General features: G+C 45.4%; 4 non-coding genes across 4 annotated transcripts; 2 read left to right on the top strand and 2 right to left on the bottom strand.

Annotated features, from left to right (window-relative positions):
- Window positions 1–4,908: 4,908 nt before the first annotated feature.
- TRNAL-CAG (transfer RNA leucine (anticodon CAG)) lies at window positions 4,909–4,991 on the top strand. Its single transcript has one exon. It is a non-coding gene; the product is annotated as a tRNA-Leu (tRNA).
- A 307-nt stretch (window positions 4,992–5,298) lies between these two features.
- On the bottom strand, window positions 5,299–5,371 carry TRNAF-GAA (transfer RNA phenylalanine (anticodon GAA)). Its single transcript has one exon. It is a non-coding gene; the product is annotated as a tRNA-Phe (tRNA).
- Window positions 5,372–5,925: 554 nt separating this feature from the next.
- Window positions 5,926–5,998, bottom strand: TRNAR-CCU (transfer RNA arginine (anticodon CCU)). The gene has a single exon. It is a non-coding gene; the product is annotated as a tRNA-Arg (tRNA).
- Window positions 5,999–6,273: 275 nt separating this feature from the next.
- On the top strand, window positions 6,274–6,355 carry TRNAL-UAG (transfer RNA leucine (anticodon UAG)). Its single transcript has one exon. It is a non-coding gene; the product is annotated as a tRNA-Leu (tRNA).
- The last annotated feature ends 5,945 nt before the right edge of the window (window positions 6,356–12,300 follow it).

Raw genomic sequence — 12,300 nt, 5'->3', positions numbered from 1 at the left:
TTTGCAGTGTGAGAGCAGCAACAGCATGAGCAATCAGTGGAAGAAACAAAGGGGATCCCCACCTTCAGGGGTACCCAAGAAGCAGGACGGGAGGTGTGAGTCTTCAGGAGAGGACTATCTGGGTGAGTGGTAGGAAACCACGTTTGGCGGAAGGCCCCAAGTAACGTGTCCATGAGAGATCCCGTTTAGATAGAGCCCCTAGCGAATAGGGGAGAGCACACTGAAATGAATCTCAGTTTGCGGATGCGGTATGTACTGCACTGTAATGCTGTCACATCATTGTTAATGCTGTTATTGCCAGTGAAGCAAATTAAAGGAAATGTAATCTGATGTAACCCATATGAATATTACGCTGAAGAGAAGAGAACAAGAAATCAAATGTCATTGTCGTGATAACCCTGTCTGAACTGTAAATAAACTGCTTCCTTATGTGATGAGACGGCCTGGCGTGCAATGCTTTTAAAATCACTGATGTACCTGCCGCTGCCTGGCTATCACATATGGAGATATCTTCTGTGGTCCCTCCATGGTGAATTCAGAGGATCCTTAATATTTGTGGGGGTGCCTCACCCGAAAGTGGTTGTTTCCAGGGAATAGCCCGCAAATAATATTTGATAAATAGGCCCATAATGATAAGTCTCAGACATTAAATTCTGCTCCGCACATAGCTGTCTCAGTGCTTACAAGCCTGGTGATGGCGATCGGAGCACTGCCTCCCAACTTAATGCATTCTGATGGTAAGTTTTTACAAAAGCAGATAACCTGAAGATGGTGCTAGCCAATAGAGACAAGCATAGCTTTTCAGAGCTTGATCAAGAGCAGCCCACACAGTCCCCTTTTGAGAATAAGCGTTATTTAGCCTTATGTAAGTTATACAGTATCTGTTATATTGGGATGCAGTTATGTGACTGGCGGGGCTTCATTGCACTCGCCCACCCCCCGCCAGCAACCTAAACTCAAACGACGTCGATATGGATTCCGCCGGTCACCCATACCCAACCCGTTATATCTGTTGCTTTAGACTCCTATTAAATAGTACAAATACTTGAATCTGCATCCATAGTTTGCAATGACGTCCCATTTCCAGAAAATGATCTGAACCCCGTTACTAGTAAAATAGTTGCCCTTTGAAATTGCCTCTCTCAGGCTTACTGACATTCACAGTCTATCTAACACACAATCACCTCTGAAAAGCCTGCATTTCTGTCCACATGCGTACGACACACCCACAGAATACGTATCCTACTTGCGAATGTCTGTTGCTGCCCAGTTACAACCACTGAACTGGAGATGCGGACAACAAAGGGAGAATCAAGAAAGGCTTGTGTGCAACCTCCGTTTGGGCCCCCATCCCTATCACTGGCAAGTGCCCGGAGTCAACTGCACTTGCTCTGATCTCTGGAAAAATGTTACGGGTATGGTGGCCAATCCCGGGCCATTTTTTCAATCCCCGGATTGGCTTGTTTCCTGTGTGTGCCCGCCACCCCACCCCACCCCACACACATAACTCACTACCATGGTACCTGGAAGGGTGGGTGGGTAATTCCTCCGGTTTGGTGAGGTCCGTTCGGCGGGCGGCTGGCTGTGCAGCGTGACCTCTGTCTTCACATCACGCTGCACAGGGGGAGCCGGGAGGAGGTAGCCGGGCAGCATCTTTGCCTCCTGAGAACATTCAATGCTGCACGGCATAAAAAAACAAAACAAAGGACCGCCTGATCCTGAAATCCCCAGGATTGGAGCTTCCAATCCCGGGACTGAATCCCTGTCGATTTTTGGCCTAAATCCCAGGATTCTGCTTATCCCGGGATTGGCCACGCTAGTTGTGGGAGCCATTTTCCCGGTGATTTATGTAGTGCCCATGTGCAGATCTTCATGCTTCTGGTGATATCTACGGCACGGATACCCGGGAATAGGTCACTTATGCTGCATTCAGATCACAAATGCCGGATCCTACCCGGTAAGAGAAACGTGTACTTACCAGGTGGGATCCGGCATTTGCGCTCCGTTGCTGGCTTTCCGACCCGGCAATATACCGGGTCGGTTGCCATAGCAGCGGAGGGCGCAGCAGCAGCAGGGGCGGGGGTGGAGGCGGCGCCGGGAGATGAGCTAATCTCCTGCGCCGCCTCTGCCTATGCTGTGAATGGGAGCCGTGTTGCATCGGAACGGCTCCCATTCACACTGCGCCTGACCCGATAATCAACCCGGTAATAACCCTTCTTTTTTACCGGGTTGAATTACCGGGTCAGGCGACCCGCTAATTCACCAAAGGACCTTTCACATCGCACACGGACCCGTTTCGACACGGCAATATGCCGTGTCGATACCGGGTTTTTAGTGCGATGTGAAAGGGGTATTATTCTATGTTCCTGGTGATAACTGCAGCGCCCACAGAGAGGTATGTATTTTGAATGGGTGCAGCAGGATGTGCAATGTGGGCACCCCTGGGCTCAGGGGCCCCGTGAGGAGCGTACACCCTGCACCCATTACTGATATGCCCCTGCATATGACTCTGAATGACACGTAGTTGATGAAAGTTGCGTATGTAATCTGTGTGACATGCACAGCCTGCTAGAAATTGTGAGAACCGTTTTCACCGAATCCCGTGACAGAGTTCCGTGCAACTCGGACAACAAGTGCCTCCGATGCCCCTACATACTGGAACACTGACTTTCTTTTTATTCACTTAGTAAAAGAAAATCTTTCTCCCACGTGTGACAAAACAAAACCCACTAATGCATGTAAAATTGCTTCCTTGTACTTAATTTGCTTAGAAAATGTTTATAGCACGCTGTTTATTTCTTATATATTTTAGTAAAATCCTCCGCAGTGTCATTTATGTATCCTTATTCTCATTTCTATAATACATTTATCAGTAAATACTGCTACTTGTTGCATGTCTTTCAGTGGTGCAAGTAGAAAAAATGTCTTACGGGTACTGTGTGCGCGCGCCGAAGGCGCGCGCGCAAAAAAATGGGTGTGGCCAAATGCCACATGGGGCGTGGCCAATGAAAATGGGGGCGTGATACACATATGGGGGAGGGGCAGATACACGTATGACCCCAATAGTGTCAGATACACGTTGCACCACAGTGCTAGATATACATTGCCCCACAGTGCCAGATACATATAACCCCACAGTGCCAGATACACATTGCCCCACAGTGCCAGATACACAAATGTCCCCAGAGTGCCAGATACACAAATGTCCCCAGAGTGTCAGATACACATTGCCTCACAGTGCCAGATACACATTGCCCCACAGTGCCAGATGCACATTGCCCCACAGTGCCAGATACACAAATGTCCCCAGAGTGCCAGATACACATTGCCCCACAGTGCCAGATACACATTGCCCCACAGTGCCAGATACACAAATGTCCCCAGAGTGCCAGATACACATTGCCCCACAGTGCCAGATGCACATTGCCCCACAGTGCCAGATGCACATTGCCCCACAGTGCCAGATACACATTGCCCCACAGTGCCAGATACAGAAATGCCCCCAGAGTGCCATACATTGCCTCACAGTGTCAGATACACATTGCCCCACAGTGCTAGATACACAAATGCCCCCACTGTGTCAGATATACATTGCCCCCCGTGCCAGATATGCCCCCAGTGCCAGATATCCTCCAGTGCCAGGTATACATGCCCCCCTGTGCCAGATATCCCCCAGTGCCAGGTATATATGCCCCCCTGTGCTAGATATGCCCCCAGTGCCAGATATCCCCCAGTGCCAGGTATACATGCCCCCCCAGTGCCAGATATCCCCCAGTGCCAGGTATACATGCCCCCCCAGTGCCAGATATCCCCCAGTGCCAGGTATAACATGCCCCCCCAGTGCCAGATATCCCCCAGTGCCAGGTATAACATGCCCCCCCAGTGCCAGATATCCCCCAGTGCCAGGTATACATGCCCCCCTGTGCCAGATATCCCCCAGTGCCAGGTATATATGCCTCCCTGTGCCAGATATGCCCCCAGTGCCAGGTATACATGCCCCCCTGTGCCAGATATCCCCCAGTGCCAGGTATATATGCCCCCCTGTGCCAGATATGCCCCCAGTGCCAGGTATATATGCCCCCCTGTGCCAGATATGCCCCCAGTGCCAGGTATATATGCCCCCCTGTGCCAGATATGCCCCCAGTGCCAGGTATACATGCCCCCCTGTGCCAGATATCCCCCAGTGCCAGGTATATATGCCCCCCTGTGCCAGATATGCCCCCAGTGCCAGGTATATATGCCCCCCTGTGCCAGGTATACATGCCCCCCCCCAGTGCCAGGTATAACATGCCCCCCTCCCCTACTCACCGCTGCCGTCGCTGTCCTCCTGTCTGTCATGTGAGGGAAGGAGAGTGCAGCCTGCGCCTCTCGTTCCCCTCAGTCTTCGGCGGGTGTCTCAGTTTAATTCAGCGCCGATCCGTGAGCCAATCAGAGCTCGCGGGTGCGAGCTCTGATTGGCTCACGGATCGGCGCTGAAGTAAACTGAAACACCCACCGGAGACTGAGGGGAACGAGAGGCGCAGGCTGCACTCTCCTTCCCTCACATCAGAGGCGTGTGCGGCGGTGCGGCGTGGGGGAGGGAGGGAAGGAAGAGGAGCGGCGGCCCGTCGGTGTGGGTACGGCGTACCCACGGCTAAATTCTTACGGGTACGCCGTACCCACCCGTACCCGCCCACTTGCACCACTGATTGTCTTTACTAAACACTGGCAATGGGAAACGGCTGCAGCTGATTTCTGTAGAAGTCTAGGGGTCATGTCTCTAGAATACGCCATTAGGCATTATACAGGGTAAAATAACAACTCAATATTATTATCAGAATATTAGGAAACCGAGGTTTCATATTAGTATATACTGTTGAATTGCTGAGATACTAGACAATTGGTGAATGAAACCACAACTTGTCGAATGTCAGGATGGCCGAGCGGTCTAAGGCGCTGCGTTCAGGTCGCAGTCTCTTCTGGAGGCGTGGGTTCGAATCCCACTTCTGACATGTTTTTTTTCTTGCTTCATTCTCCAGTAATTATTGTCTTACTTTTCTTGCACAAAAATGTAGTATAATAACCTAATTAAAGCAAACTATATATATACATTTGTTACATCTACTAATGTGTCAAAGTCACCCTGGTAATATGAAATAATACATATGTAAAAATACATTGGAGAATATTCTTGCCCTAATAATTGTCATACTTGCAAGCACAAAGTTAGGTGAGTAGTTGCATTGACGTAGCTGACGTGATTTAAATTAGGAGCCATGGCAACAAGAATTTTATTATCATTAGTAAATATAAAAGAACTACCGAAACCCGGGATCGAACCAGGGACCTTTAGATCTTCAGTCTAACGCTCTCCCAACTGAGCTATTTCGGCTTCCTGAAGGTGGTTGTTATTTCACGGCTAATCAGTTATTTAGTGTTACACATATTACACATATTAGACTTTATTTGCAGTGGTTATTTGTTTATTTATTTATTTATTCATTCAGTCAGTCAATTATTAATTACTTGGTTAGTTTGGAATTAACAGAAGTTAAATCCATAGTCTCAGTACAATTAATCCACAGTATAAAAAATAGATATTTAAACATGAAGTATTAGTTAAAACAGCATATAACCTATATTAGCATAGAAAAATTGATATTACCAAGTACATTACTAGAAAATAAATATCTCGTATTGTTTTCATATTTTTATTAATTTAGTCATTTCTTTACTCAATTAGTTCTTTTATTTATTTGTTTTGTTTCTTTGGCTTTAAAAAAAGTTATAAAACTCAATGATCTCATGTGAATGAAGGAGTTTAACAGCCAAGTGGTTAATACACAACTACGGAAAACATCAGTTTTTGCATGTACTAAATACTAGAAAATAAAATTCTTATATCAATCGTGCGTCTAAAGTTTTGTGAGGAAAAAATAAACCTCACACCCCAGATGGGACTCGAACCCACAATCCCTGGCTTAGGAGGCCAGTGCCTTATCCATTAGGCCACTGGGGCTGTTAGCTTATATTGCTCTCTATACACATATCTATCCTGTGAGTCTCTTTCATGTGTAAAAGAAACAAACCGAAAACCAGCACAAACGTGTATAGCAGTGTACAATACAGCAGTCCCATGCAGGAAGGAACTCGGTGACTCATTATGGGGCTGTCACTGACTAAACAGAAGCCCTGTGCATACTGCGGAGTCAGAAGTAATCACTCATACACCACTATAAGGTTTTGTTCCCGATTATGACACATCAAAATCACAATTTACAAGGCCCTTTGTCTGGTAGCGTGGCCGAGCGGTCTAAGGCGCTGGATTTAGGCTCCAGTCTCTCTGGAGGCGTGGGTTCGAATCCCACCGCTGCCAAATTTTTTTTTAATTATATTTCCTCGTATTTAAGTTTAGTCTTTGTTTTATTTCATTGCGCTAGGTGGCACTATTGTGGCACTATAATGTTTTCCTGCTGTTTCACGTATGTAACTCGGCTTGGCTGTTAGACATCTCAGAAAGAATAAAATGGTAAAATAGGTAAGTTTTTTTTTATTTATTTCCACGCTAACTTTTATAGCTGTGATGTTTGTCATTTTTAGTTGCTATATTACCTCTGTAGTGTTTACGATTCAGGAACAGCCTGAGATATATACAACTGTGATTTAATGGAACTACATGAAAATAAAATAAATTCGAAGTGCAATTTCTTATGAATTTTTTTTTCTGCATTATTTCTTTAAAAGACACATAACAGTGCGCTGCGTGCATGGTGAAACTTCTGGAGAACAGTTATGTGAGGGTATCCTCTTTTACAGGGCTGTAATAATAATAACAATAATACTTCTACTAATAATACTATTACTACTCCTAATGATAATTATTAATAATAATAATAATGATAATAATAATAATAATAATAATAATAATAAAATATATAATAATAATAATAATAATAATAATAATAATAATAGTAGTAATGTTATTATTCTTATTATTTTTCTTCTTCATCTTCTTATTTTATTATTATTATTATTATTATTATTTACTTTATTTTTTTACCTTCCTAAAATCAAATGTCTATATGACTTTTCACTGTGTCATAATCGTTGTCCTACTTATTTTCATTTATCGGAAACTAAGTTTTTTTCAGGCCACATATATTGATGCAAACAAAAACAAATGTTTCCGCACCGGTATGGTATGGCCTAATCCCCATATAACATATTAATATAGAGATCTAGATATCTGCATGAGGGGACGTGCTACCTGCTACCTAAGAGATCGATATTTAATCAAAAAAGAAAAAGAAAAAGGGTAGCGTTGTGGTGCACAGGGTCATAAGTTGGCTGTTTATTAATAAATTAAAACATAACTTTTATTGGTAATTTAGAATAAAATAAACTCCCCACCAATCAAAAAAAGAGGCGAAATATTAAAAACTAGAAGATAGTAAGAAATGAAATATTAAAAACTGGCGCTGAGACACCTGATATTGCTCCTATAGTCCTAAATAATCGATCCAAATATCAATGTTAGTATTGTGTAGTGGTGTGTAAATTATCACCTACTTAATATAAATGTTAGTCCTACGTAGTGGTGTATAAATTACCACCACTATAAATGTAGTGATCCTCTAACTGACATCAAACGAAACAGAAATAAGGGACGTTCCTCCTATATTTATGCTGTTATATCATTCGGGAGTGGTAAATAAATTTTACAAATATCATTGAGTAATAGACTTGAATACTATGTCTCCCTCATACATTGTTGCAAAATTAAGTTCTGCTAGACTCTCCACCATCAGAAAGTGACAGAATGAGTCACTCGAGAAAGAATGTAACAAATATACTAAACATTCTTTGTACTATGAACTGCTGTAAAACAGAACAGAGTCTGTTTGGATGATTGTTCACACTGCCTGTGTAAATAATATACTCTGGGGTGATAGAATAATTAATTAATGGATATGATCACTTAATCTTTCCTCTATGTACAGCTAGAGTCTATAATAAATTTGCAGAATGAGTTCTCCACACACTTCACTGAAGCAATAATTGCTCATCTGCACAATCTTATAGGCAGTATTAATTTTCACAGTCAGTAAAATTAAAGATGACATGTATCTCATAACAGGGGTCTAAACGTTTGTACCCACAATCAAGTAGTGTCTCTTTATGTGGTGAGCTGATAGCAGTCTGCTGGGTTCACGTTAGCCGTGTTACATAGAACGGCATTGCATAGTCCGCATATGTACGATGTTACTGGCAGGTATAAATCACTCACAGTGAGAGAGATAACATATGTCTCGTGTTTAAGGAGGCAGTGTTATATTGTGTTTAAGGTGGCAGTGTTATATTTCACTGTTCACACTGCCTGAATGGATATTCCTGTTAGCGTATTATACTGTGAACTAATATAGGATTCTGAAGATTGTGTTAATAAACTTAAAGGATGACAGGATATTTAATAGATATAATTGACTGATGACTTGACAAATTATTCTTTCCTCTCTATATTGCTAATATCTATAATAAGATTGCAAAGTAAATTCTAAACACATCTCACTGAGGCAATAGCTTCTCATCTGCACAGTATTATAGGCAGTAATATTAGAGACCTAGGCATTTGCACCCGCAATTAACAATGTTTCTTTGTGTGTTGAATTAATAGCGGTATATATTGATGGACACATACGTTTTCCATTTGCTGTGCCTGAGAACTCACTGTCATCTTAATATAAAGTTTACTCCTACTACTATCCTGATTTCCTGGGTGCTACTATCCTGATTTCCTGGGTGCTACTATCCTGATTTCCTGGGTGCTATATAAGAAATATGAATAATACAAAAGTCATTAATTTGGTCTACTCTGCAGGATCTCGTGGAAGATATGGATAGCTAAGGTGTGTTATTATGACGGTATTACTACATTCTTATTTTACTTATGGTTATGTTATATGTTATATGCAGGGGCGTATCTACCCATTGGCCAGGATGACACTCGCCAGGGGCCCCATGACGGGAGGGGCACCGCCCGGCGGTGCCACCCGCGGTCAGGGGGTAGACTCACATTTTAGACGCAGAACCAGTCCTCCCTTCCCCGGCAACAACTACACCAGGCAGTAGCGGCAGCCAGTGTTATTTGCACTGGTGTCCGGCGGCACCGCACAGCACTACATTAAAGAAACTCTTCACAAACTACAGCCCCCGGCAGCCCCTCCTGCCGGAACTCACTGCAGCAAGGGCTGCTGGTAGCTGTAGTTTATGCAGTTTCTCTATTCTAGTGCTGTGAGGAGCTGCCGGACACCAGGGAAAATAACACTGGCTGCCACTACTGCTGCTGTAGTTGTTGCCGGGCGTCCCTGCGGGGGAGGAACTGCATGGGGGGTGGGGGAGACTGGTTCTGCCCAGGGCCGGTGCTAGGGTGTTCGGCGCCCCCCTGCAAACTATAAATTTGCGCCCTCCCATATTCGCGCCGGGAAAAGGGGTGTGGGTTCACAAGTAAGGGGCATGGCCACACAATAGTACCCCCATTTAAAATTACGCCACAATGTAGCACAATCTTATTCCTCTTATACATAATGCCCCACCCGTAGTAGTAGCGTCATATGTAATGCCCCCCAGTAGTAGTAGCATCCTTATACATAATGCCCCCCAGTAGTAGTAGCATCCTTATACATAATGCCCCCCAGTAGTAGTAGTATCCTTATACATAATGCCCCCCCAGTAGTAGTAGCAGCATCCTTATATGTAGTGTGCCCCCAGTAGTAGAAGCGTCCTTATACGTAATTCCCCCCTAGTAGTAGCGTTGTTTCACAAAATGCCCCCCCAGTAGGTGAAGCGTCCTTATACGTAATGCCCCCCCCATAGTAGTAGCGTCATTACGCGTAATGTCCCCCTGTAGTAGTAGCGTCCTTATACGTAGTCCACCCCCAGTAGTAGAAGCGTCCTTATACGTAATTCCCCCCTAGTAGTAGTATCGTCCTTATACGTAATGGCCCCTCCAGTAGTAGCGTTGTTTCACAAAATGCCCCCCCAGTAGTAGTAGCGTCCTTACATGTAATGCCCCCCCCCAGTAATAGCGTCATTATACGTAATGCCCCCCCAGTACTACCATCCATAAAGTGCGCGTACACAGACATACCTCACACACACACACACACATATATACACACACATACACACCCACCATATGCACACACACACCATATACACACACACACACCATATATACAAACACACACTTCTCTCTCACCCTCTACTTACCTAAGCCAGTCTCCCTCGGTACAGCAGCCTGGTCCGTTTAGCTCCGCCCCCTTCCGTCCCGTTTAGCTCCGCCCCCTTCCGTCCCGTACACAGCCGCTGCCACACAGGTGAGGGAGGAGGCTTTTCACGCTGCAGGCTCCGCTGCCAGTGACTGTCACAGTCATACAGTGACAGACACAGCAGCAGCAGCAGCAGCAGGGGGCCAGGACGGCGCAGCAGGGAAGGAATGCAGAGCAGGGGGAGCGCCTCTCCGTCCCAGCGCCTCCCTGCACTGCATCCCTTCGCTGAGCGGGTAGCGCCGGGCCTGGTTCTGCCTCTCTCTCTCTCTCTCTCTATATACACACACACACATATATAGTTCATGTGGTGGATGCAGCTTTTACGGGTCTTACTGACATCAGATCATCACAGGTATCTCCTGGCTGTCAACATTTCATTTTATTACGATAAATTTCATCAGGCGATGCCTGTGATGATGTGATGTGAGTGCCACATCCGCCACATGAACTGTATATGATTTATTGATGGCACCCAGGCATAGTACTGCAAAGTGGATTGTGAGTGCCAGCTCTATCTGGGTATTGGACTCAGGGTTGACACCAATTAGGTCGACACCCATTGGTTGACAGTGGCTAGGTCGACACTACAAATAGGTCGCATGAACAAGGTTGACATAAAAAAAGGTCGACATGAGTTTTTTTAAATGTTTTTTTGTGTCATTTTCTGCGTCAAGTGAAAGGGAACCCTAATTAATGCACCGCATCCCCTTGCATGGCTCGCCATGCTGCGGGCAAGATGCCTCGCTCTGCTACGGCACAGGTTACCGTTCCCAATCGTAGTCCACGTGGATTGTAAAGTATGAAGAAGTAAAGAAAACAAAAGTGAAAAACATGTCGACCTTGTTCAAGTCGATATAATGGCTGTGTCGACCTATTTGTAGTTTTGACCTAGCCATTGTCAACCAATGGGTGGCGACCTAATTGGTGTCGACCCAGAGTCCGGATACCGCTCTATCTATCTATCTATCTATCTATCTATCTATCTATCTATCTATCTATCTATCTATCTATCTATCTATCTATCTATCTATCTATCTATCCTGTAGGTGCTTAACAAGACTTGATTTTGGCATAACAGTATGCTAAATGTCATAAACGCAGTCAAATAATGATAGGCTTCATGATAGTCACCCAGCCATCATGAACAGCGTCCAGCGGTACCGTTTTGGTGTATAAACACCTTCCTCATGGACTGCACGGTACCGTTTATGACATTTAGCATACTGTTTATGCCACCATCAAGGATTGATGTATGTCTTTTAATGATTTTTATTATGATTAAATCACTTTTTTTGCATTAATGTGCTGGTCCCCATGTTTACAGAAAAGGACATCAGGTTGCAGCCCTAACCCTCCCTGGAGGTGCATAAACTGAACCCCTCTCTCCATAGCCTAAACCAGCGGCGTTTCTAGAGAGGAGGGGACCCGTGTGCAGACTCCGTGTGTGGGCCCCCTCCTCTCCTGTAGCCGTCACCGCCGCTGCTAGCGCACTGAGCGCTAGAGACTCTGGCACAGTGCTAGAGTCTACAGTGCATGCGCAGGACTGAAAAATGGCTACCGTGCCATTTTTCCGGATTCCTGCGCATGCGCTGCAGACTCTGGCACTGTGCCAGAGTCTCTAGCACTCAGTGCGCTAGCAGCGGCGGTGACGGCTACAGGAGAGGAGGGGGCCCACACACAGTCGCCGATGGAAAGGAAAGGTAAGTATAGAAGAAATGGGCGCAGTGTGTGCGGTGCGCACACGCTGCACCCATTATAGATACGCCCCCCCCCCCCCACAGTCTAACCATCCCTGGTGGTGTCTAACCCTAACCTGCCCGCAAACTAACCCTAACAAACCCCCTCCTCCCGGCAGCCTACTCTAGCCTCACCAGTGGTGTCTAAACCTACCCCATCTCAATAACCCCCCATGGCCTAACCCTAGGAGTCCCCGGCATACTTATGGCCGAAATGTCTGCAGTAGCGATTCCGGCCTCAGCATTACTGTGTGGTG

Source organism: Pseudophryne corroboree, chromosome 10 (genome assembly GCF_028390025.1).
Source record: "Pseudophryne corroboree isolate aPseCor3 chromosome 10, aPseCor3.hap2, whole genome shotgun sequence".
In the NCBI taxonomy this organism is placed as follows: Eukaryota; Metazoa; Chordata; class Amphibia; order Anura; family Myobatrachidae; genus Pseudophryne; species Pseudophryne corroboree.
Note: the sequence above shows the minus strand (reverse complement) of the source record. Positions and strands in the feature narration are given on the sequence as shown.